Here is a 24,200-nt window from a genome sequence, read left to right on the forward strand (position 1 = left end):
TTTTTTGTCTATGTATATTTACTTCATTCTGAGTATTTATAAGATTTCTTTGGAAAAAGCAATGTAAATGTATATTGGAAGACTAATAGCTTAGAAACAATATCTTCTAACCAACGAAAAACAGACTAGTAATACTGATCAAAGTTTGAACCTAATACAGCAGTTTGAAATTAGAGGGCAAATAGTGATTGTATATAAGTAAGTATTAAAAAAAACATAAATTATAATTAATGCAGTATGAAAGAACATACAATAACAACATTATATACATATTAATGAAACTGTTGATTGATGAAAACAAGAAAAACAAAGGAAAAAGGATCGAGCAAGGAGTTGGGGGGAGAGGTAGAGGAAACCAAGGAAGAATAATATGATGGATATTTAGGGTTCCAAGGATAGATAGAAATGATTATTACGTTTCTTGAAAGTCAACAGAGATGATGCATTTTTCACATGAATAGATAATTCATTTCTAAGTCTGACCGCTTGGACAAAAGGAATTATTTAAGAACGGTACGCTATGACGAAGAATGGGTGGGAAGTATTATTTTTTGAGAAGAATATTATTTTTTGATATGAGAGTTGAGAAAACGATACGATTGCAAAATGTTATATCAGTATATATTTGAGTTGACATAATTTTAAAATTATGGGAAATATAAAAAAAATATCTAGTTTTTTTTATATATTCAATTCAAATTCAAACCCTTATCCGCACCCCAATGGTGCATAGGGCACTGCATTATACAAACACAGTATAATCTTGATCGTTAACACACGAAGGAAAGGTGATCAGCCCTCCGCTTCAGGTACCAGTCCAGGGTAATATTGAATAAATATTAGAGTGAAAAAATCACTTATATTCATTTGACCCCCCCTGGGAATCGAACCTGGGACCTCCAGAACGGTAGCCGAGCGTGCTGACCATTACACTACGAAGGCGGATAGTTTTTATATTAAATGAGAAATATTTGTTAAAAACACAAATATTTCCAAAATTATTATTTACAAAAATACTTCAATTTCATACTGTTTCTGTGAGCCTTAGAAACTCATTATTAAAAATAGTAGTAGAATGGGTTCGAGCCCAGAAACTCTGACTCAAGAGTCCGCGACACTATCCACGGGACCACTTCCCGACACGTTATTTTTCCTTTACGTTTTCCAGCGCCGGCGTCGATGAGTTCACAGCCACGACATCGGCGGTTGTTCGCTCATTCGAAATTACAGTACGCGGTACAAATAATTCAAGGTAGCCCGATTGGTACAAAGGGGCTATATGGAGGGATGAATACCCTGCGACTTGAAGGGTGAGTTCCTCCCCCGACGAGTGGGGGAGTCGAGCTACCCCGACGCGCTCAGTAGCCATACAGACGCACGCCGGGCCGCCCGCGTTCACCGCGCTCTCTAAACGCATCGCGAAATAATTGTTTCAACCAAAAAAGTTCTGTGCTAAGTGCAGTTAAAGTATTTTAAACTTATTTTGATCTTATTAAACTAGTGTAAAATATTAGAATAATTACTATTTGTTAGTTCATAATTAGTTTTAACGTGCGTGAACTTAAAATATTAGTGCGTTGGAAAATAAACTTTTGGCTGCGAAGTGGAGTTTTTTAAAGAATAAAAACGAAGGTAAGAGATTTTATTTAAAAATAAAATTACTTGTTTTAAAAAATATATTTTATTATATATGCCACGTTTTGTGTTTACCTGTTATTTTAAAAATCATGATCCGTAGTATTATTGTCAACAAAATGTTGTTGTTTAATTCACTGTACTTATATTTTTAATATTACACAATGAGTATTGTTGTATTAGAAATTATAATAATATTATCCAATACAGCAGTTTAAAAAGTAAACAACTTCTAAAAAAAAACAATGTTTTGAGAGATGCTTGAAAAATATACGCATAAAAAATATCGTCATACCTCAAAATTACGCATTTTTTAAATTCAAATAAACTTATACTTACCTACTGTTTAAAAATCCTGATACGAGTTTGTAACAAGTTGTGTAGATAGGTAGGTAGGTGTTGTGTTTAAGCGACTCGGACACTTAAAACTCATACAAGATTGTAACGAGTATGCAAACCCGAGTGCCCTAGACAATATTTAAAAAAAATACTAATTAACTTTAAAAAATCGTCACAAGAGTTTACCAGTATGCAAACTCGAGTGCCCTAGACAACATTATTTAAAATTCTAATTATTTTTTTTAAATCATGACTCAAGTTTACACGATTTTAAGAGTATGCAAACCTGAGTGCCCTAGACAATATAAAAAAATCAAATTATCTTCGTGACACGAAATTATTTGTGTTGATCGGAAGTTAATTTACATTAATTTTAAAGGTAGGTAGTTCATTTATTAAGGTTGGTAGTTAGTAGGCTCTTGTGACTCAGACGCTCGCAAAACTTGCACAACATCGTAACGGGTATGCAAACCCGAGTGCCCTAGACATTGTTTCTTTTCTCCATTCATCTTCCCATATAGCAGCATATGTCCTGCACTCTGAGATCTTTCGTTAATTTGTCTCATGGAATAAATTCCACAGTTTTAAGCAGCTATTCAAATAATTTGTTCATGCCTCATTAAATGGTAAAATGAACACATAATACAGTAAACCCCCCGATAACATTATCGGAGAAAACGTTATAGAGGGTACATGTTTTTAAAATGTATTTTAATTCATCAGAATCGCATTTGTTACAAAACAATTACATAAAACCCTCTTTAACGCTGAGATAGGTACCACGTTATCGGAGGGGACATTATTTGGAAGTTAATGTTTTTAATTGTATTTCAATTTTTATTGACTAAGCTAGTTAAAATGTAAAAATACAATTTGAAACATGAAACTCTTAAAACGTTCCCTTCGATAACGCAGTACCTATATCAAGGTTATAGGGGGGTTTACTGTATATATTTTTTAATTTTTAGAATAGAAATATTTGTGTTTTTATTATTTTCACAAATATTTAAATTTTAAACTATTTGCTGTGAGCTAATGTTTGCTAATTTTAAACTGTGAGCCTAAGCTGCTCATTTTTAGAAATAGGTATCAAATTGTGGTAGAGTGGGCTCGAACCGAGAAACTCTGACTTAAAAATCCGCGATACTAAGCACGGGACAACAACCCGACACAAATGTTAACATCATAATACAATGTTTTTATTAATTGGAAACAGTAAAATATTAGCTAATGTTTAAAATTTAATATCAGCACTTCACGTATGTTTATCTTTTCAATTCAAAGTGTATAGTCAATCTTTATATTAAGTTTTTAGCCCTTTGTGTATTATTAAGGAAATATCAATAGAAACTTTACATATATCTGAAAAGTTCTTCTAAATTCCGGTAGGTAATATATATTTCGTAAGGATAGGAAAAGTTTTTGAATTTACGTTCTCACCAACTTGTATAAAACATTTTCGGATTACAAGTTAGTATAATGCCGCTTGAAAGTTTTAGGTGACAAGAAAAATATGCATACTCTCTTGGTATTGGGTTTAGCCTTTAACGAAATGCTAACTGTCCGTTAAAAGGGACATAGGGTAGTTGCGATGGAGCATGTTTGATTGTTTTGTAGGGTGAATTTCTTCCACTTAATCTATCAAATTGCATTTGAAAATAGATGGCATAAAATTTATTCTGCAAAAAATATTATACTGAAGTATAATATATTAAAATTATTATTAATAATTGTAAATAAATTATTGTAAATAATACTGGTAACGCGAGGAGCCAGACATGGGTTCGCGTACATTTTTTTAGAAAATATATTGGAATTTGTTTTTTTTAAAGAATGTACTGATTAAATAATTTTTTAAATTTTATTTTATATTTTACTTTATTTTATTAAATGTTATATTTATTATATTAAATAATTTTTTGAAGTCATTACTTTTCAATAAATCTTTTTTTTATTATCACAAAACCATATATTATTTCGAAGAAAGAAGACATTTAATGGAAATAGTTTCAAACATTAGTGCCACGGTAAAAAAATAATCCTAGCAAAATATTAAATGTTTTGTTTTCGGAATATTTCTATAGTAACAATATTTCGAGTGTGTCCATTTTTTGCTGTTTACAAATGATGGATTTGCTTATCATAAAAATATACATACAGTATTTCTAAATGTATTTTCTATTATACAAAAAGCCAATCCGAAGGTCCAAGTAATTTTCTATTTCGTCGGGTTTGTTTACCTTTGTTGTTTTTTTTGGCCACATCGTCCAATCGCTATCTGGTTCATTTTTATAAATCCGATTTATCCGAGGTTTTAACGTTTGACCCCATTTAATCGAAAGCCTTTCAGTGTAAGTCGCCGACTTCCGTAGACGATATAAGCCAAGATTATCGAGGGTTGGGAATAAAATCAAATCCAAATACAGTGTATATTAAATATTATATAGGACTTTGAAGATTCGTATCAGAACTATCAATCAATCTATGGTAATATACATAAATGTAGTTGTAAAATATAAACCAATTCAACATATAAAAAAATATTACTGACCCTTATCCGTACCCGATGGTGTATAGGGCACTGCATTAAAAATTTATACAATTTTAATTAAATCGTTTATTAAATTAAAGCAAGGTGATCAGTCTCGTGATTAGGTACCAGTCCAGCGTGATTCAATAAATATTAAAGTGAAAAAAAAACGATTATATATTTTTACCCCCTCTGGGAATCGAACCCGGGACCTTCAGCATGGTAGTCAATATGCTATAGAGCAAACGTAAATCAACACATTATTGTAATAGTTAAAAGTAATTTAAAAACAAAAAAATCAATTTATTTTTTTAATGTCAATAATCGGTAGAATGTCAATAAATGGTCCTGTCACCCTAATTATGTATGTTGGGGAATTTCCAGATTTGACAAGTATGTGACGAATGATTTAAAAATTATTTGCCTGTCTTTTCTTTCAATTCATTTTCACAATTTCACCTGTCATACATATTTCAAGATTCGTTTACTTTTTTTTCATGTGCTTTTGCAATAATGAAATATATACGTTTCACGTCATACAAAATGTATGATATATGAATCTGACGAGTTGACAGGATGCTCACCATCCTGTAGCTGTCATTTTCATACTCGCTTTTCAATTATTCTACATACGCCCACGTTATTTGCTTACGTCACAGGAATATGTAACTTTTATTTACGCATTTATTTAATCAAAACGCAGACAAAAAGCTGCTGGTAAATTATGTTTGTGCGTAGGTACATTAATGCCCATGCATATGTAGGTTAACATATTTTAATTTTTAATAAAATCTGTGCTTAAGTCATCTCAAATTCTCTTCATCTTGTTGAGATGTCAAAAAATCTAAAATGTAACACGAAAAGTAATTCGGAAGTTAGTGACATTAGAAGTTGGATGTCCAAATCTAGCGCAACTACTTGATTTGACTTCCGAGGGATTGTTACTGACACGTGTATTTAAAAAAATTATCTTCAAACCTCGAGGTAAAGTGTCAAGCCTCAATGATGTATATGGCATTCACATTATTTAAAAAAAATTAAATTAACATGAGAATATAACAAATATGATTAAAAGAAATAACGGTATACTAAAATTAAAGATATTAAAATGCATACACGCACGCACGCACACACCCCCCCCCCACACACACACGCACGGATTTTGATTCCCTTCCATGTACTGTAAGTTGATTGAATTTCTTAATACATTCATCATTAAAAAAAAAAATCATCATCATTAAACAATTCATCATTAAAAAAATAATTAAGAAATCAATCCTTTAAATCTTTTAAATATTCTTTAAAAGAATATTCAATGTGAAAGTACTCACACAACGGGAAAGTTCTCAGAAAGTACTCAAACAACCGTATCTCTCCTATACGGAGAGTTTGAAACGAACGACGTGATCTACAAAGTGTTACCGACCTTAGACCTATACGGATAAATACTACAAAAACACCCTGTATGTGTTTGTTATTTCATCTTTAATTGGTCGTGGTTTGATGCTTATTTAAATTTTAAAACATTGTAAATAATGACATGTAACATTTTTTTATACATATATAAATATATATTTTTATTATTATTTATAAACATTTATTTAAATCACAATTCATACATATTTAGACCGTGTATTTTTTTTTTGCAGAGACCTACCATTTTTATAAATACAAATCAAAAATCTTAAAAAAACAGTGATTTTCTACTGACACTGAATTTCTTTGTACCGGCTGTAATTAGAACACTGTTTTTTATCTAGAAATTTTCGCAATCGACGCATCTTTTTTTATAACTTAATGCAAGAAAAGTTTTGAGCGCCAACCCTGAATCTTCCTTTTCACTCTTACGTATCTGTGTCCAGTAGTGAAGACAGCCGTACCTTCTGTACTGGACGTAATGGGAACATTTGACGGTCTTCCGAGCCGCTAAGGGTGCCTTTTCATACGTCACCCCTCGCGTATCTACCAACTGGCCAACTTGTATAAATAAGTAGATAGATACACCCGTTGTACATACCCAAGTATGTAAAAAGCACGGAGGTTTGCATAAACGGTGACCATAACGTACGAAATGTGATTTCTCACCCAGAAAATAAAATCTTTTCTAGGACTTAAAATAATTTGAGTAAAAATATGATGATCATCTTAATTGTTTTTCCAACCTAAACATTTAATTAAATTATATACAATATTAAATTATTTAAAAAAAAAAAAAAATAATAATATTGACCAGTAGAAAATAGGGTAAGGAGCATCCAAAATCGTTTTAATTTTTACAATTTTACAAGTATGTAGTAGAAAACAACACATCACTCAATAAAAATGGGTTTAAGAACTCATTGTAAAAAATATGTACGCGAAAAAAAATCATTAAAATTGTAAAAAAGAGAAAAAAGCAAACAAACACAAATTGTTCAAAAATAAAAATAAAGTGTTTTTTTACAAAATAATTTTAAAAATAATCATTAATTTACTAGATTAAATAAAGCAATAATTTGCTGTTAGAGTGAAAGATTATGTAAAGAATTTTTGTTGTTCTTCTGCGTCGTTGTATTCATTGATGAGGAAAGTAACTATCCTCTATCCTTGTCATCAATAAGTTTTGTGTATAAAGAAATATAGAAAAAAAAATACATATTAAAAAAGACAAAACAAAATGAGATAATAGTTTAATGTTTTGTTTTGTTTTTTTTTTTCTATATTACATGCAGTTTCTCGGCGGACTTCATTTTGAATACTTAAATAACAAGTATATAGTTATTTATACATAAATATGACATTGAAATTAAAATATGATTATATAGGACCCCGGCCTCCACCTCCATAGTTTGGCTAGTATGTATGTTGTCTTGACCACTAATTAAGAGTTAGAAGAAGAAGATGTTTAATCTAATAACAAATGAAGTAATACCGCTCACTCCTTTCAAGAACGTCATAAATCAAAATACTTGATTTCTCAGGAGAACGATTTTAAAGTTTAAAAATATAACACAATGTATTAAAAATAAATATCAAGCCACTTATCGAACTTTTTACTGTGCAACAGATCTTTTTAGGTTTTTTCTACATTTGAAAAATATTTAATTTATTTATAAAAATAATTAAACAATACATTTTCTACGAAATGCAAAAACAACATTTTCTGCCCTGTAGCGGGTAAATATTAAGTTAAAAATATGCCTCTTTTGCTGGGATATAGTACATTTTCTGGGCATTCTGAAAACATGCACAGCTGAAAATTGACGATTTTTGATATATGACGTTCTTGAAAGGAGTGAGCGATATATTAACGACACAATGGTGATTTTATTAATTACAAATTGTCTGCATAAAAATGTGTAAATATCAAGAAATATTTATGCGTTTTTTTTACAATATTCCTACTTGCAATAAAGAGCGGGCACCGTGGGCAGACATAACTTCTCGTATATGCAACAATAGAGAGCATTTCTTTACATTTCAAGGTATACCGTTTTTAAGGTAAATATATACTACTTCAAAATGTAAAAAAAAACTGTCTGAATTGTAGCATAGATATACGTATTTTATTCATGAAACTCGTAATAAAAAAGAAAAACCCTTCCGTCATTTTCGTCGCGCACTTTTTAGGGGCGGTGGAAAACAATGAAGGTATGGATATACGTATTATAAGCGCAGGTAGGGTTAAGTGGAAGAACAGCTTAAGGGTCGCAGGTTGTACGTACCCGTATTTCTTTTCCCAGTTCCGCTGTCCTGTTTTACTAAGGATAAGGGGTTTGTCACGAAGGGTTAGTATGGAATGAGCTGAGGGTAGGTGTTAGTACACAGTACTCAGGACTCAAAATGGATGATATAAGCCAGAGAATATTCTAGGCTCTAAACTTAGTAATAATTAAACATTTTCAGAACGAAAAAATAGAGGTAAACCATGTGATATACCGAGTTTACTATTCAGCTTTTTACGTGGAGTCTAATCGACACATTCTCTCTCGTTTGCACATTTATGTCTCTGAGGCACAAAATTTGACACAGTAAACCCAATGTTGCAAGGCAATTTTGTTTTTTAAAATTTGTATAGATCGTGCACTGACATGTCTAAGACTATTGCCTTCGCAAAGTATGTATGTATGCGACGCTTATCGATGACGTCGTTAATAGTTAAGGTAGGTGGGAGATAATACCTTTGTATACCTTTGTGCTTTGTCTTTTTGTAAAATTGTACAAAAAATATCCTCCGCATATTTAGATATGAAAAGGGTGGAACCTCAAAATATCGAATGAAGTTTGGTTGATTCTTCAACCGATTGCTGTGTCATGATAATCGTTTATTACATATAAATTAATTATCTCACGGTATTCCTCGGCATCACACATTCAGATCGAGAAGTTTGACTCTATTTGTACGCATAAAATACTGGTTGGCATTAAAAACTGTACTTGGTCTGAATAAAAAATATATCATCTTCAAAAAAAACATTTTTTGGTGTGCTGAATTGAAGTTTTTTTACACATTTTTATGCGCACACTTTTGCTATACCTATATATTACAAAGAGAGAAGGAAAAAACGACATCTTTGAAACGTAAAATGGTAGGTTAAAAACGAGAGTTTTCTAGCATTGAAATAATACAATTAGTAAGGAAAGAACATTTTTCTCTTTTAATTTCCATAAAAATGAAAAAGAGCATCGCTTTGTGAAGAAAAGTGTCGCATTATCGCAAGCACTTCAAATCATCCTCCCCTTGTTACAGTTTACAGTCACCATTGTGAAATTTCACGATGTTGCATTTTTACAATTATATCTTGTGAAATTTCCTTTGTAAATCACACCCCAGTCCTCTGGGGAAGCTCTGGGCTGTATGACTATCCGGTGTCTGTTATCTCTCTCGACTGGGAAACTTTCCCCACAAATCTTCGCGGGAGTACTCTCCATTTAACTGATGTACCCCACCTTCCTCTCTGCATACGAGATGACCCTTGAAGAATATCCAAGATTTATTCAGTCGTGCGAGTTTGAATCGGGATAACAAATATTTCAATACCCACGCACTTGCTGTACGATCCCTTGCGTCGATGAAACGTATCTCAATTTTGACTATTTACAGGCAGAGGGACTATTTTCCAAAAAATAAATTTACGTCAACAGTAATATTCTGTTTTTTTTTTGCCAAACAGTAATTGGCGTACTTTTTTTTCAATCTTTTTAATTGTAAACTTCAGATTTTTATAACATAGTTTACAAAATTAATTTAATTAAGGATCATTTATGTTCGTGAGCTAAAATTTTTCTAAATATTTGACTAAATTATATTCTTAAAATGGGTTTTTAGTACATTCGATTTCATTGCATTTGAATGAAATAAGAATATCATGTATAATATTTTTAGCTAACAAATTGAAAATTGTACACATGAATTGTAGAAGGAAATAGAGTAAAAATAATTTTTTCTTAAGAAAATAATAAATAGAAAAATCCTATATATTATTTGTAAAGCGCTTATTTAGTACATAAAATACTATATTAAGGGGTTTTTAATATGTAAATCTTATCTACATATATAATTTATTATACATATGGTACAATTGTATTTTCTTTTCTATGTTATAAAATGCCGTTGATAGGTATTTATTTGACGTAATGGTTGATATGAAATGGGAAAATATTATACTTTCATATATTGAACGAATACGATCATTTTCCGTTTTCCAACCAATTACAATTCTACATTATTTGTTTCCAATAATTGATGAAATAAAGGGTCGGGTTTGAATTTATACGTAAGAAGCATTTTTAAATAAATAATCCCTTGGCCATTTCAGCATCCGACCAAAATGTATGTAAATAAAATATTTAAATCGTGAATAATTTCTACCGCGGAAATCGTAAACTTCCACTTTTTAAATCCAAATTCCAATCAGAAACATTTTTATAACTTTATCTAACATTAGAATAAAAAATGAAATATAAAAATGTAAACCCTAACAACCGTTTTGATCGAAATAATCTTGTATATTAAGTTTATAAAATCTTCGTTTTATAATTAAAGATTATTGTTTTTTTAAGTTTACTCAAAATGCGTGCCATTTGAGTTTTCGATCAAAACTGAGCACAGTGCCAGCTCTCTAATCCGAACGGTCCGTAATCTGAAATTCGCTATAATCCGAACGATTTCGTGGCTCTGATGATGGCGAGAAGCTGATGCCATTTAAAATTCTACCTTCTTATTCCGTGAAAACTTTCAACATATCCATCAAGTGGGTTGAAAAAACCGTCCAGATGAGTGAGGAGTTGATGGTTTTGAGACGAATGCGTGATTTATCCCTTAAACACTACGGCTGTCCAAACTTAAAACACAGTAAGGGACTTTTTTTTGTAGTACTTTTTTTTGCATTTTTGGACTAAATAGAAGTACAAAAATGCAAAAAAAAACCTACTACAAAAAAATGTCACTTACTGTGTTTTGAGTTTGGACAGCCGACTAGTTAGGTCGTTATAAAAATCTGTATTTTTCAAGCTAAAAGTATTTATTAATTTTTACTTCTACATATTTATTTTTATTATTATTTTGTATGTAAATAAAAATAAAAATTGACACTGGCAGAAACATCCTTTCACTAACTGCCAAATAAAATAAAAAAGATTTCACAACATTAATTTATTTTTCATCATACACATATCGTATTCGTGCAGGAGAAAGTGACCAACTAACAAAACGTAAAATGTTCAGGAGGGTCATTTAAGTAACTTTTTATTGGTAAGAAAATAAACATCAATGCAGTTGGTAATTTTTAACAAGTTGATATATTATAATTCCATGCTTAAACTCGCTTTGGGATTCAGAGCAATAGTAAGCTAGTAAGATATCAAATTGTCAAAAATCACGTTTTTGTAAAAAAATGCACTTGGTCACTTTCTCCTGTATGACTACGATATTTACAATTTCAAATTCACGATAATGTGTCCTCACTGGGTTTTCTTGTGCTGAAGGCGCATTTAAAAATATTTTGTCTATCATGTGTCATGTAACCATGGATGACATGGCCGATAATACGCTCTTTTTCAAACCTACTCCATTATTCAAATATTCATATATATTTTATACAAATAAAAATACGTTTTTTAAAGACTTAATTTCGTAATTTAACATACCATATACACGAACTTAATTCAATACAACATTTTCATTGATTAATTTGGCATTCACTTTGTGGTAAAATCTATGCATTTTTAAGTTATGTTTTACTTGGTAAATACCACTATTTCTTCTGGTAGTTACCAAGTAAAACGCTAATTAAAAATCAATACAAGATTATTCAATGATTGAATGGCGTCAAAATATATGTAATTGCATAACCCGCCGGTATAAACCATTATGACCTTGGAAAAACCAATCTTATATAATGTTTTTCACATAATATTTCATACTAAGAGCATAAAATATAAGCCAGACAGATAAATAAACAAACATATAATTAAAAACGTAGCATATTATTATTTATTGTGTATTGTTTAGAAGTTCGCAAATGGCGGCATTTCCCCTGTTGGCGGGAAAGACAATGAGATCGCCATTTTAATTTTTATCGGATGAGTGCATGTCAAAAGTTGGGTCAACAATGGATCGCCCTTCCCTAATAACTATGAACTCGCCAACTGCGGAGGTTAATGTTAACTTTGGGTAAGGGTCGCCATTTTTTGGCGATAATATACGGAGCCAAAAGGCGAGATTCTCTCCATTTCGAAAGGACATCGTCGTCATTGTTTGCGTATTTTTTTTCTTCTGAATTTTATATTAGGGGAGCATTAATTATTATTATTTGCAGACGTTAGTCGAGCATTTTTAGATAATATATGCACCAAGTAATTATTGAGTCTAAGAATAACCGAATAAGCTCTTTTGATGATAAAATTATTTACTTAAAAATTCGAGAAAATAAAGAAAGGTATATGGTATATGCACATTTTTAAAACTTTTATTTATTTTAATCAAATCATTATGCTCTTATTTTTTTCATTGTATTTAATTTAATCTATAAACCAAATGAACCTAAAAGAGGTGTACGCTTCACTTCAAGGTTAAGAATGAAAATAAATAAGTAAATAAATAAAGGTCAAGAAAAAAGTATTCTGTTTTTGACACCACTTTGTTAAATAAAAATCCATTTTTTTTTTCGCCAACAAGTTTCAAAGTCAAGTGTGTTACACATAGTTTAAATAAAAATATTCACTCTCCTGTGATTGACACATCGTTGGCTGGTTTAGTGTGAGCGACAAATCTCTCAGATCTTCATCACAGACGTCATAATATATGGTCTGCCTATTAGGAACAATAAAGCCCTGACAATGGATTTCCTGAACCGTGACGTCACTCGTTGACCCTGTGTAATGGGTAACTGTTTGTGATTTGCTGTAATACGAGAAGAAAATAATATTCACTGTGTGAAACAGAGTTACAGGTCGCATCGAAACGCTCCACGAATAATGTAGGATTTACGAATAACAACAGAATAAGTGAGGTATTATTTAACACTGTGTTAACGTTTTCGGTGTTTGAAAACGATGCGGAATGCATTAAAACATGAGTCACAATAGATTTTAAGAAATAGTGTTATTTACTAAGTAAAACTTAAAGTTAAAAATGGATAGATACCGACTGCCGAATCAATTAATAAAACATTATTTCGCTTGTAATATTGTGGGTTAATTCTAATAAATAATTACCATGTAATAATATACATATATACCTACCTGAAAAAAAAAATTCATAAAAAAAGTATCATTAATTGATTCGGCAGTCATTTTGCGGTAAAATCTATTCATTTTTAATTCATGTTTTTCTTGGTAAATACCACTTTTACATAGTGGTATTTACGAAGTAAAGCTTAAATTAAAAATACATAAGAATTCGGTAGATAACAAAACGTCCCGTGCTCACTTTAAAAGTGTCTTAAAAACTACATTATTTTTTATATAATATATAAAAAAGGATAAAATAAAACATTTTGAAAAGAACCATCATCTTAAAGTATTATGTATATGAAGGCATAAGTGATAGTCTTGGTATTAGTTCTCAATGGTATCATATATAGTATTATAACGTGTCCCGCAGATTCCAGAATCGTCCCTGTTTTTTGTCATATAATTCAAGGATATTTTGTTTCTTTTTCCCGAAACCAGTTTCTGCTATAGGAATTCAGGTTGCTCTTTGATTTTATTTCATTCAGATGTTATCCGATGCCAGATACAATCCTTTGTTCTTTTAAATTGAATCAAATTGCAAAAAACGGCGTAGATAGGTACCCAATTAAAAAGTAGAGATTGAGAGGAACGCGTTGTGCAAATAAAAATAAATGCTAATGACACATTGGAATATCACACATACTTTCAATGTCTGAAAATGCATTGTGAATATTATCAATGGAACCAGAGAGGTGATACTGTGTATAATACATGAGGATGTGAGCGTATAATCTCGTATTTTTATAAGAATATAGCTGTATATTAACTTGCTGATTTAATTGAGGGTGATTTAATGAATTACAGCGAATGTCCTTACATTTGGAAGTGAGCAAGCTGTCTACCTTAAACATATATATCTGATACCTAAAGTATCTGGTAATTGTTCGCCATAACTATGTAATAGTTGCTTACAGCAAACATAAATGTGTGGCACTATCAATTTATGATTTAAGGGCTTATGATCCGTCATACGCTGATTAAGTGATTCACCATTCACCATTCTACCCACGATTGACAACCACGCTACTCAATTTTTCGGAACTCATTCATAAATCAAAAATCTTATGTCACTTTATGTTTGAGTTCGCGGCAGTATCTATTGTTGATTTGAAAAAGATTTTATAAGATTCTAACCGGATTATTTTACATACTGGGAGACGCCTGAAAGCATGATTTTCAAAATTAAACGATGCCTCACAACATGATAACTCAATCAACATTTGACAGGTCATAAACGCTATAAATACCCGGACTTCCATTTCCTCTTCATCTATGTTAAGAGTTGAGATGTCAAAAAAGTAAAAATAACACAAATATTAAAGCGTGGACAAACCAGATTTCGACACACTCAAAATGGAATTGTGAAATATTATATTGAATTTATATTAAATCAGAAGTAATGAAGCATTTGATCGTCAAATTAAGTTATCAATATATTACTATCAAGATAATAAGACATTAAGCGGTATTCTTATTCACAATACACATCCGTAATCGAGTGGTTAGCAAGTAATTTCCCAGGTTCGATTTCTAGGTGGCTCAACATAAAAACATCCGCTGAATTGTTTCGTAATTTATGTGTGATAGAGTTTATTTGCGTCTTCTTTTCCCAGATATATAATTTTGAAGGTCATAAATATGCATCCGGGATGGATTGTCCGAAATATTAAAAATATCTGCATATCATTTTAATTTGATCGTCTTTAAAGTAAAAAAATATACAAAAAGTTTTTCGTCTCTTTTTTCACATTTACAAAAATATAAAAACGTGTAATATTATTTTTTCACAGGTATCCTCAGATCATCTTGCCTCGATTAAATATTTAAAATTAGTCTCCAAAATAGACTGAAAAACTAGTAAAAATGTGAAAATACTATAGTTTGTTAAAAATCTTAAAACCTGCTAAGGCGTTTCTATCTGGGAGAGATAAAATTCTGTTTTTTTAAAAATACATTTTTACTGACCGAAATGGCAGCGCCATCTGTTGTACGTTACAGCAAACAAACGCAAAACTAAACTTTGCATATGCCGAACAGCGTGCTTCCTGACATATGCTGTCCAGTTTTTTCTTCACTTCACAGACGTTGTGAAATAAAATGCGTGCTTTCTATTTTCTTACTTTTTCTTTTGACCAGACTGAGCCACAGGAAGTTGGTGCAGCTGGTTACTAAATAAAATAACTGCGTTCACGGAAAGAGGTGCTGTATGGATCATCATAAAGTCAACAAAAGTCATAAAAATCATCATTCGGGTGTAGTGCTTTTGTTTTGTGGTCTTTTTTACAGATAAAATTGTGTTTCTTAAAAATCATATTTTACTGAACATAATGGCAGTTCCATCTGTTTTACGTTACAGAAACATGCGCAAAACTAAACATACGAAAAATGTACGGTTAATATATAATTTTACAGATAAAATTATGTTTTATTCACCACGATGGCAGCTCTATCTATTGCACGTTACAGTCACATACGCAAAACTAAACATACGAAAAACGTAAAAAGTGTGGTGTACATTATTTCTGGTATAGCGCTCTTGTTTTAGGATCCTTTTTTAAATGTACCCCAAGGGTCGAATAATGTAGGGCAACCTCGGATTAATTTTATTATGAATGCCATCATTTTATCTAATTAACGGCAAAGTTTATAAAAACGTCCGGATATCATTTGTTTTTTTTGTCTAAATTTTCTCCCATGAAATTCATGATGAAAAAAAACAGAAATATTTTTTTATATTTGAATAGAAAGAATATCAAAGGTATAAGCGCTAATATATCCGAGTAGTAATCTGATAAATAGTGCTGCATAAGCCACCGCTATATTGTAGAATCGAAAAAATCCGGTAACGAAATGCTATTTTTAATTCACTTTTACTTCGTAAATGCAACTATTTTTTATTGTATTTTATTATCTATTAAAATCTACTGTGAGACGTGTTTCGATGCATTCTGCAACATTTTTCGCAACTTGCGGTGTTTGAAAATCATGCAGAAATGATGATACATCGAAACACGTTTCACAAAGATTTAAGAAAAATACTGGTATTTAGCAAGTAAAAATCAATAAAAAATGGATAGATATTACCACAAAGTGACAGCCGAATCAATGAAATAAATGATACACATATTAGTTGAAAATGGTTATGATGATTACATTATTATTATAGAGTATTATATTTGCCTCTATTTTCCTTAACGTTCATACACGATTGACAACCACACTACTAAAATTTCACACTAGTAATATTTATGCTTAAATCGAAAAGATATTCCATGAGCTATTTGATAAATATAACTTCCGAAATATGAGTAGTATGGTTGTCAATCATGGGTAGAATGGTGAATGTTACACGCGTGTAAAGTGATCACTTGATCAGCCTACGTTCTATAAATACATCTTTATTCGACTATCCGTAAGGGACATTTTTTTGCAGTACGTTTTTTTTGCATTTTTAGACTAAATAGAATCTACTTAGTCTAAAAATGCGAAAAAAACGTACTACAAAAAAAATCCCTTACTGTGTTTTGAGTTTGGACAGCCGTATTGAGATGTCAATAAAAAATCTCGATAAATATGCCTTTATTCATTTTAATTTATAATTTATTGAATACATTGTGATACATTATTCACAGTAATATCTCCCACGATAATATATACTAGATACAGAACGTCAGTAAAGTAGGAGTAGATTACCTGGCTGCCAGCTCTACCAGGCAGACAGGAGCTGTTCGTGTTCACCTCAATGTTCTTTCCTTCCCTCATTAATCATTGCTGATCGTTCCTCACCCATCCTCACCCATCCTCCAGCGCTCACTATCTCTCTGCTCTCTTATCGCCCATTCAACTCAGCGCGGAATTATCTGCGAGAATAGTTCCACTCATCTGTCACCTCACAACTGTTCTCACGTGGAAATTCGCTTAATCTTCATACTGAGTTCCCTAATGCCAGGTTTATACCATTTTTGTGTTCCCGCAGACGACACATCTGTTGATGTCGTCATTGCGTGTATGAATATCCTTAAAATGAACGTGATAAACAAAATATCCAAAAGTATTTAGCATAATTAACATATATATAGTAATTTAAGTTTTGTATTGACATTTCTTGTTGAAACTGCTTTTTATATAATAAAGTGGCTATTTAGTTTTTTCCACATAAATTTCATACCAGTTTCCTTGGTTTCCTTGGTTACGACGAAACTTGGTTACTGGTCAAATAAAATTTTTAAAAACAAAAAGTTGTTATTTTATTATATACAAAGTAATAATTTCTTAAACTTATCTCCAGTTTACTTAACTCTCTTATTCTGTGCGCCGTTCAGAGTTATAAATTTACAGGAGCTAACGTTCTTAAATTAGAGTTTTTTTTTATCAAAAAAGGCCAATTAGATGAAAAAAATTTTTTTACACAGTTTTCAACTTCAGTTATGAAAACAAATAGGTACATTGTAAATCACAGGGAATAATTTAACCAATCAAAATTAATATTTTTATTGGTATTATTTTTCAAAAATTAAAAGTTTGTAGTAAATGATAACTACATTATTCTAGTTTGTTTATAATGACATTCTTCTATTTCTTTATTAAAATTTATGTTTAAATTCCACACGGTAAATAATTACACTTTTTTTAAAAATCTATTGTGACACGTGCTTTCAAACACCGTATACGGTGTTTGAAAATGATGCGGAACGCATCGAAATACGTGTCACAATAGATTTTAAGAAAAATAGTATTTACCAAGTCAAATTCAAATAAAAAATGGATAGATGTTTCCATTAAGTGACTGGCGAGTCAATTAATGAAATTAAATTTATTAATTAAAAGATAGAAAGAAAAAAACTGATAATGACAGGAGTCCGAATGAGTTTTTCCTTTAATTTGTTTTCATGTATTTATTATCTGCATTATAGTAGATATAAATAAGTTTATGATAAGCTGGTTACATATAAAAAAAAAGGATTTCATATCCAATAAAAAGAAGACTTAAGATTCTCTTCCTTCTAGCTATCAGTATGCGGCTGCAAAATTAATCTGTAAAATTCAGAAAGCCATTTTATCATGCCAACCTCAGCGAATTTACTAACCCCTTGGCGACAAAAAACCTTACTGCAGTTAAACGATCATCGTAGGCACTGCATCGCTCGCTCCGCCGACCCGCGACGCGTCGTTTTACCGACGCCGACGCTAAAATCTAAATCTATAACGGTCGACGAAGAATGGGGAACGAACCGTGAAACCGAGTTGCTAATTCCGCGATAACTTCTCTCGCCATCTCTTGGCGATTTGCATTTACAAATTGCCAGCGGTGAGGAAGACTTTTATTGCGCTCTGCAGTCTCGTGCTCATGTAAATTTGATGTGACAATCAGTTTTTGGAACTGTCGAACCTATGAATAATTTATCGGCGCCCCTCCCCCTTCAACGTGCGAGAAAGATTGTCACATTTTAAGATTATGAATAAGTGACAAGTATACGCGGATTTATTCTGAGACAAAATCTGTATTATTATTTCTCCGAGCAGTCAAAAAATCATACATAATATAATGGGTACCTTTAAATTTGACATGGGGATGTTTTATAGAGTGCCGGCTTCAGATTCACCGGGGAAAACCGAAACATAATATTTTTTATTAGGAAAATAAATAAAAAATACAAGCCTCTCGATGCTGTTTTCGAAGGTAAATAAATCAGTGGAATATGTATATTGTTTACTTCGGGTCTGTAGTGAAGTAGTTTGTATGCTTAGCGACCATGATTGGTGGTGCCGGATTTGATTCACGAGAGAGTTTAAATTAATAGGATTAATTATTCACTAAAACATTGGTTTAATATCACTCTGGACTAGTATTTAAAATGCAAAACTTATCACCTTAACATTGTGTTGTTATAGATTCCGTCACTATGCACTATTGGGTGTGGATAAGAGTAGGAGAAAGAAGGTGAATTGGTTGTGTGAATTGTTGTTCAAATGTGAAATTGCATAATACTTCTTCTTCTTTAAGTGTCGTGATTATCACTTGTGCGAATGTGTCCTAATGTTAGGCATTCAAAAACAGCTCTTCAACGCTCCGTACTCCTGTCCACTCGTGTATATAATGGAGCCAGGAGATCCGACTTCTTCCGACACCTCTTCGACCTTCGATCTTATCCTTTATGATTAGTTGCAGTACATAGCTTGTACTTTTCTCCTCTGAGCACATGTCCTAAATAGGGCGCTCTCCCGGTTTTAAAATTCGATGTTAGTTCTATTCTCTCTGGCACTTTGGAGAACTCTTGCATTGCTGACCATGTATGTCCAGAGTATAACACTATTATTATTATTTATATACAACGTTTAAAAACGTAGTGTTTCGTTAAGTATTATAAAAACAATTGATTGTTAGGAACATTACAAAAAACTTAAAATGGTATATTACATTATATGTTTCCGCGGATGTTTTTCTGAACTGCAAGATGGTTTATTTTGAATCAGCCAGTTTTTGAGTGTGTGCAATTCATATTTGAAATCGAATTTTACAAATACACCTGGTCTGAAGAAAACTTTTCTTATGCAGAGTATACCTACTTAACAAGAATGATTATATTTACAACATTTTGAGTGTGTCCAAATACTTGTTCACAAATCTGGATTATCTCCAATTATAAGAGTTATTTTTCATATTATTTTTTCACATCTCATCAAAGATGAAGAAGAATGTGGAAGTCTGGGCATTTACGGGGCTGACGTCCGTCATAGGCTGGTTTAAATGATCACTTTACACACGTGTAACGTTCAACAATTCTACCCATTATTGACAACCACACTACTCTTATTCTTGTTATATTTAAAAAAAATAATAGTATAAGAATGATTATACCCTGTTTTATACGGGTTCATGATAAGTGTTATTAAATTAATTTATTTCTTTATTAATTAATTCGTCTGTTCCATGCCTCTTATAATCCTTATCATCGGTCAAGATTAATGTTCATCTAAAGAAACCATTATTCTTAGAAGAAAATAAAAGTTTTCCTTTTCGCAACCAACATCAATTAATCAAGATTGATAACAAGCCGTTAAAAAATGTGGGTAGGCACTTAATCACAGGGAATGATCAAACTTTCTTATCCAATAAGTCAAGCTGGTGTACACAATGTGATGTTGTATTAAGGTAACGGATCCTATTAACCTACTCATTGTACAATATTATATCAAGGACTTGTTCCCACTCTGACTGCCCGGATGGTCGAATACTAAATTAGACTTTTATTTCAAAAGACTTAGGCATTTTAATACTAGTTTCAGATATTTGTATACTGTCTGGAAGTTAAGGTTTTAGTTTTATTGTATTTAATAGAAGTAAAATTAAAGTTATCTACAAAACTTTAACTTTTGTTTGGTTTTATATGCCTATTTATCATCCCCGTTTATTGTTTTATATTTTATATTTTGCCATGTAGTTTTGTTTAGTTTTATTTGATTTTTTTATATATTGTTTAAACTTTCTTATTCGTGTTTCAGTCTTGTTAACGTTAATCCCCTGTCCTAAAATGAGAAATGGAAATTACTCATCGAGAATATTATGTACATATATGACTTATGTGTGTAATATGTTTTGAAATAAAAAAAATACGTATTCGATATTTTAATTTCCCTTTGTAGTCAACACTCGGAGGTGGTACTATAAACGTATTTACTACAAAGTGTGGATAGTTTTAAATTTACTCATAAAATACTAAAGAAGTCTGATTTACTAAGAAATAAGTAAATACCTACTGTGATCGATTTTTGTTTTTTTTTCGTTTACACTTATATTATATTTAAGCACTATCCGCCCTCTAATTTCAATCGCCTGTAAGTATAATGTTCATAATTTTACCAATATCTTCAGTCTTTTTTGGTTGGATGGAAAATATTACTTCTTAGCAATAAGCCTACCAATGTACATATATGTTTTCTGTACAAAAATATTAAAAAAAACTTTCATATTTCCTTCCATAAATTTCCTTTCATTTCTGTGCAGCACCTAAAATTCATATAAAATAATCATAGATGTTCGTTCTTTCTTAAATTTAGTTTTCGATTTACGGCGAAGGAATTTCTTACCTTCTATAATTCTATTTCAACAAATTTGATGAAAGTTTTCTCCAATTTTCGCCAAATTGCCGTATCTTTGTAACGTTTTATGACAAAGTGACGTATTTTTCTCTTAAATTGTGATGATTCGTTCCTGTCATATCGTTATTTCCTTACCTCACTACCAATTCTGTTCAAAAATTACTTTATGAAAGGAAGCCTAAATAACTGTTCATTTCATATTATCATGGATATTATGTATTTATTAGTGATATATTTAGTGTATGGTATACACACACACACACACACACACACTTTGTGACCATATTTATGTATCATATGGTCACAAAGTATTTTGTTTGTTTTACATATTTAAAAAATAAAAAAATAAAGAAAGTGTTCAATCAGGAAACATGTGTAAAAATTTTAATTTAAGTATCTCAAGCACATTACATTGTTTTTTACAGAGTTCCATTATATAGGGGTAATATTTAGACGAAATGCTCGCGGGGAGAGGGGAGGGTCTCAATATTTAAAATTATGTAAATTACTTAAATATGTTAATTATTCTTATGGTAGATAAAATTCTTAAAATCGATAAATATAAAAATAGTTTTTTTTAAGTCGTAAACATGATTAATCTCATGACGTTCCATGATTGAGTTCACAAATTTGAGTTCTGTGGTTGTCTTAGTTAAATATGGGTAGAATGTTGAATGTTACACGTGTGTAACGATCACTTAACCAGCCTATTACAGGTCCTAAGCCCTGTAAATATTTATACTTCCAAATTCTCTTTCATCTATGTTAACATTGATGTCATCGATGTATGAGATGTCAAAAAAATGTATCCATTTGATTTATTTTCATTTAGTCTTTAATGCCCGAGTCAGTTGTTGTTCGTGTAACCGAATCTCGAAATAAACGGCATAAAATAATTGGTACTCGTAAGTGATTAGGTACTTCGAACCAAATCGATTTCACCCACAATAGCGCCACTGCTATTTTGTAGCAATAATCTCCGAACTGACTCTGACATTTGGAATAGCAGAGATAAATAACATATATTGTATGTTCGATTGGGTATTTGTTGGATAATGTCCCATATTATTATATTGTATATATACTTATCTCAACGGAAAATCTTATGAGATTGGGATATGAGTCAATTTTAAAATACAAAAATACGATACGATGATAGATGTTCGAATGGTGAAATAAGTGAAGAATGCAAGGCTGAGATAAGCACCATCGATAAAATTAAGAAAGGTGTGTTGAGATGGTTTGGACATGTGGATCGTATGAGTGAGGAAAGAACGGTTTAACAAATTTATGAGGCAAAAAAAAACAGAGGAAGACCGAGGACACTTGGCACAACCAAGTAAGTCAAATACTTGAAAGCGGTCAGGAGTTGAAATAATCGGCGGGTATGTATGAGGAGATGCGTGAATGTGGAAGAGGCGAAGAATGTTTGCGAAGACAGGGAGGTGTGGCGTTCTACTCTCTCTGCCTATACCTACGGGGAAGTGCCGTGGTGGTTAGTTAAATACAATACGCATGCATGATTTTTTGAAAAAAGTTAAAAACGCCGGTTAAAATAAGATGGCAAAAGAAGTCATCGATTGTTTCAATAATTTTGACAAAATATAATATGTACTTGTTAAGATTAAAAAAAAAGTATTTAAAAAATACATAATTACAAAAATAAACTTGGCAGCGGTGGGATTCGAACCCACGCCTCCGAAGAGACTGGTGCCTTAAACCAGCGCCTTAGACCGCTCGGCCACGCTACCTTGTGATGACGTTGTCCGTATAACTGTATTTAAGCCCGTAGTCATATAAATATCGCTTTGTGTTCTGACGTTACTGTCTGTGATTTTCAATTTTAGTTCTCTATTATTTCATTATTCAAATGTAATGTTATAACGATAACATTAATAAAATCAAATTTAAAAAAGATTGTTTTTTATGATGTCATATTTATAGGTGCAGCCAATCTAGATAATAATATATATTATATTGAATAAACAAACCAAAAATGACTTTCATTTTAAACATAATACAACTAACTATAATAAGACTTTATTGAGATTATTTATGTAGGTGAATCATACCATTACGACGTTTGTATGCAGAGAAGATAAAATGCCACAGGAGTTTATCCTGACTTCTACAAACATTTAGTCTTGTACGTGAAACGCACTTGAGGTAGTATTTTACAAAAAGGCGATATAAAATTATCCTAAATTAATATTTTTAATACGCATAGTCTCCAGTTTCGCAGCTTTTGTCACAACCAGATTTTAGATTTCGTGTTTTTGGTCGTGCCAAGTTATTTTTAGCAGTCTTCGCCCTGGTCTCACTTTCATGCTTGCCAAAAAAACGTTTTAAGTCGTTCCGTTGTCATCCATTCGCTTTACACATCCAAACCATCTTAGTGAGTTTTTCTATTTTTTCAATTACACCTAATCTTAGATTTCCTTATCATAATAATAATAATAAATACATTTGGATGGCGCCATTTTCGTAAAATACTACCTCAAGGGCTTCATATTTACTCAATCAAATAATACCTTTAGGTACATTGATCGAATTACACTTTATCACTTTTATCTTATTAGAAACACAGCAGTCAAAATATTCAGCTTGTCGAACCACGAAACCTCCAAATTAAATTTAGAAACTACTCACTTAAAAATGCCATTTTTAAGTGAGTAGTTTCTAAATTAAATTTGGAGGTTTCGTGGTTCGACAAGCTGAATATTTTGACTGCTGTGTTTCTAAATGTTCCTCCTTATTTACTTATTCACAGCAAACAGAGTTCTAGTCTGAACCCTTTGTGTTTCTACACCAATCCTTTCTGTTCACTACATGAAATTAAGAAAACGTTTCCATCGGAAATCGACTTTATTGGTCGAAGTAA

General features: G+C 31.4%; 1 protein-coding gene and 1 non-coding gene across 2 annotated transcripts in view; one reads left to right on the forward strand and one right to left on the reverse strand.

The window, feature by feature from the left end:
- Window positions 1-1,395: 1,395 nt before the first annotated feature.
- The window catches only part of gogo (thrombospondin-1 like protein golden goal), a 288,203-nt gene continuing 265,398 nt past the window's right edge, over window positions 1,396-24,200 (forward strand). The window contains exon 1 of the mRNA XM_088272556.1: window positions 1,396-1,632. The gene's annotated coding sequence lies outside the window, so the exon portion shown is untranslated. The remainder of the gene's footprint in view (window positions 1,633-24,200) is intronic.
- Window positions 22,989-23,070, reverse strand: TRNAL-AAG (transfer RNA leucine (anticodon AAG)). The gene has a single exon. It is a non-coding gene; the product is annotated as a tRNA-Leu (tRNA).

Source organism: Brachycentrus maculatus, unplaced genomic scaffold, assembly GCF_059751285.1.
Source record: "Brachycentrus maculatus isolate JH-2025_06_01 unplaced genomic scaffold, ASM5975128v1 h1tg000031l, whole genome shotgun sequence".
Classification (NCBI taxonomy): Eukaryota; Metazoa; Arthropoda; class Insecta; order Trichoptera; family Brachycentridae; genus Brachycentrus; species Brachycentrus maculatus.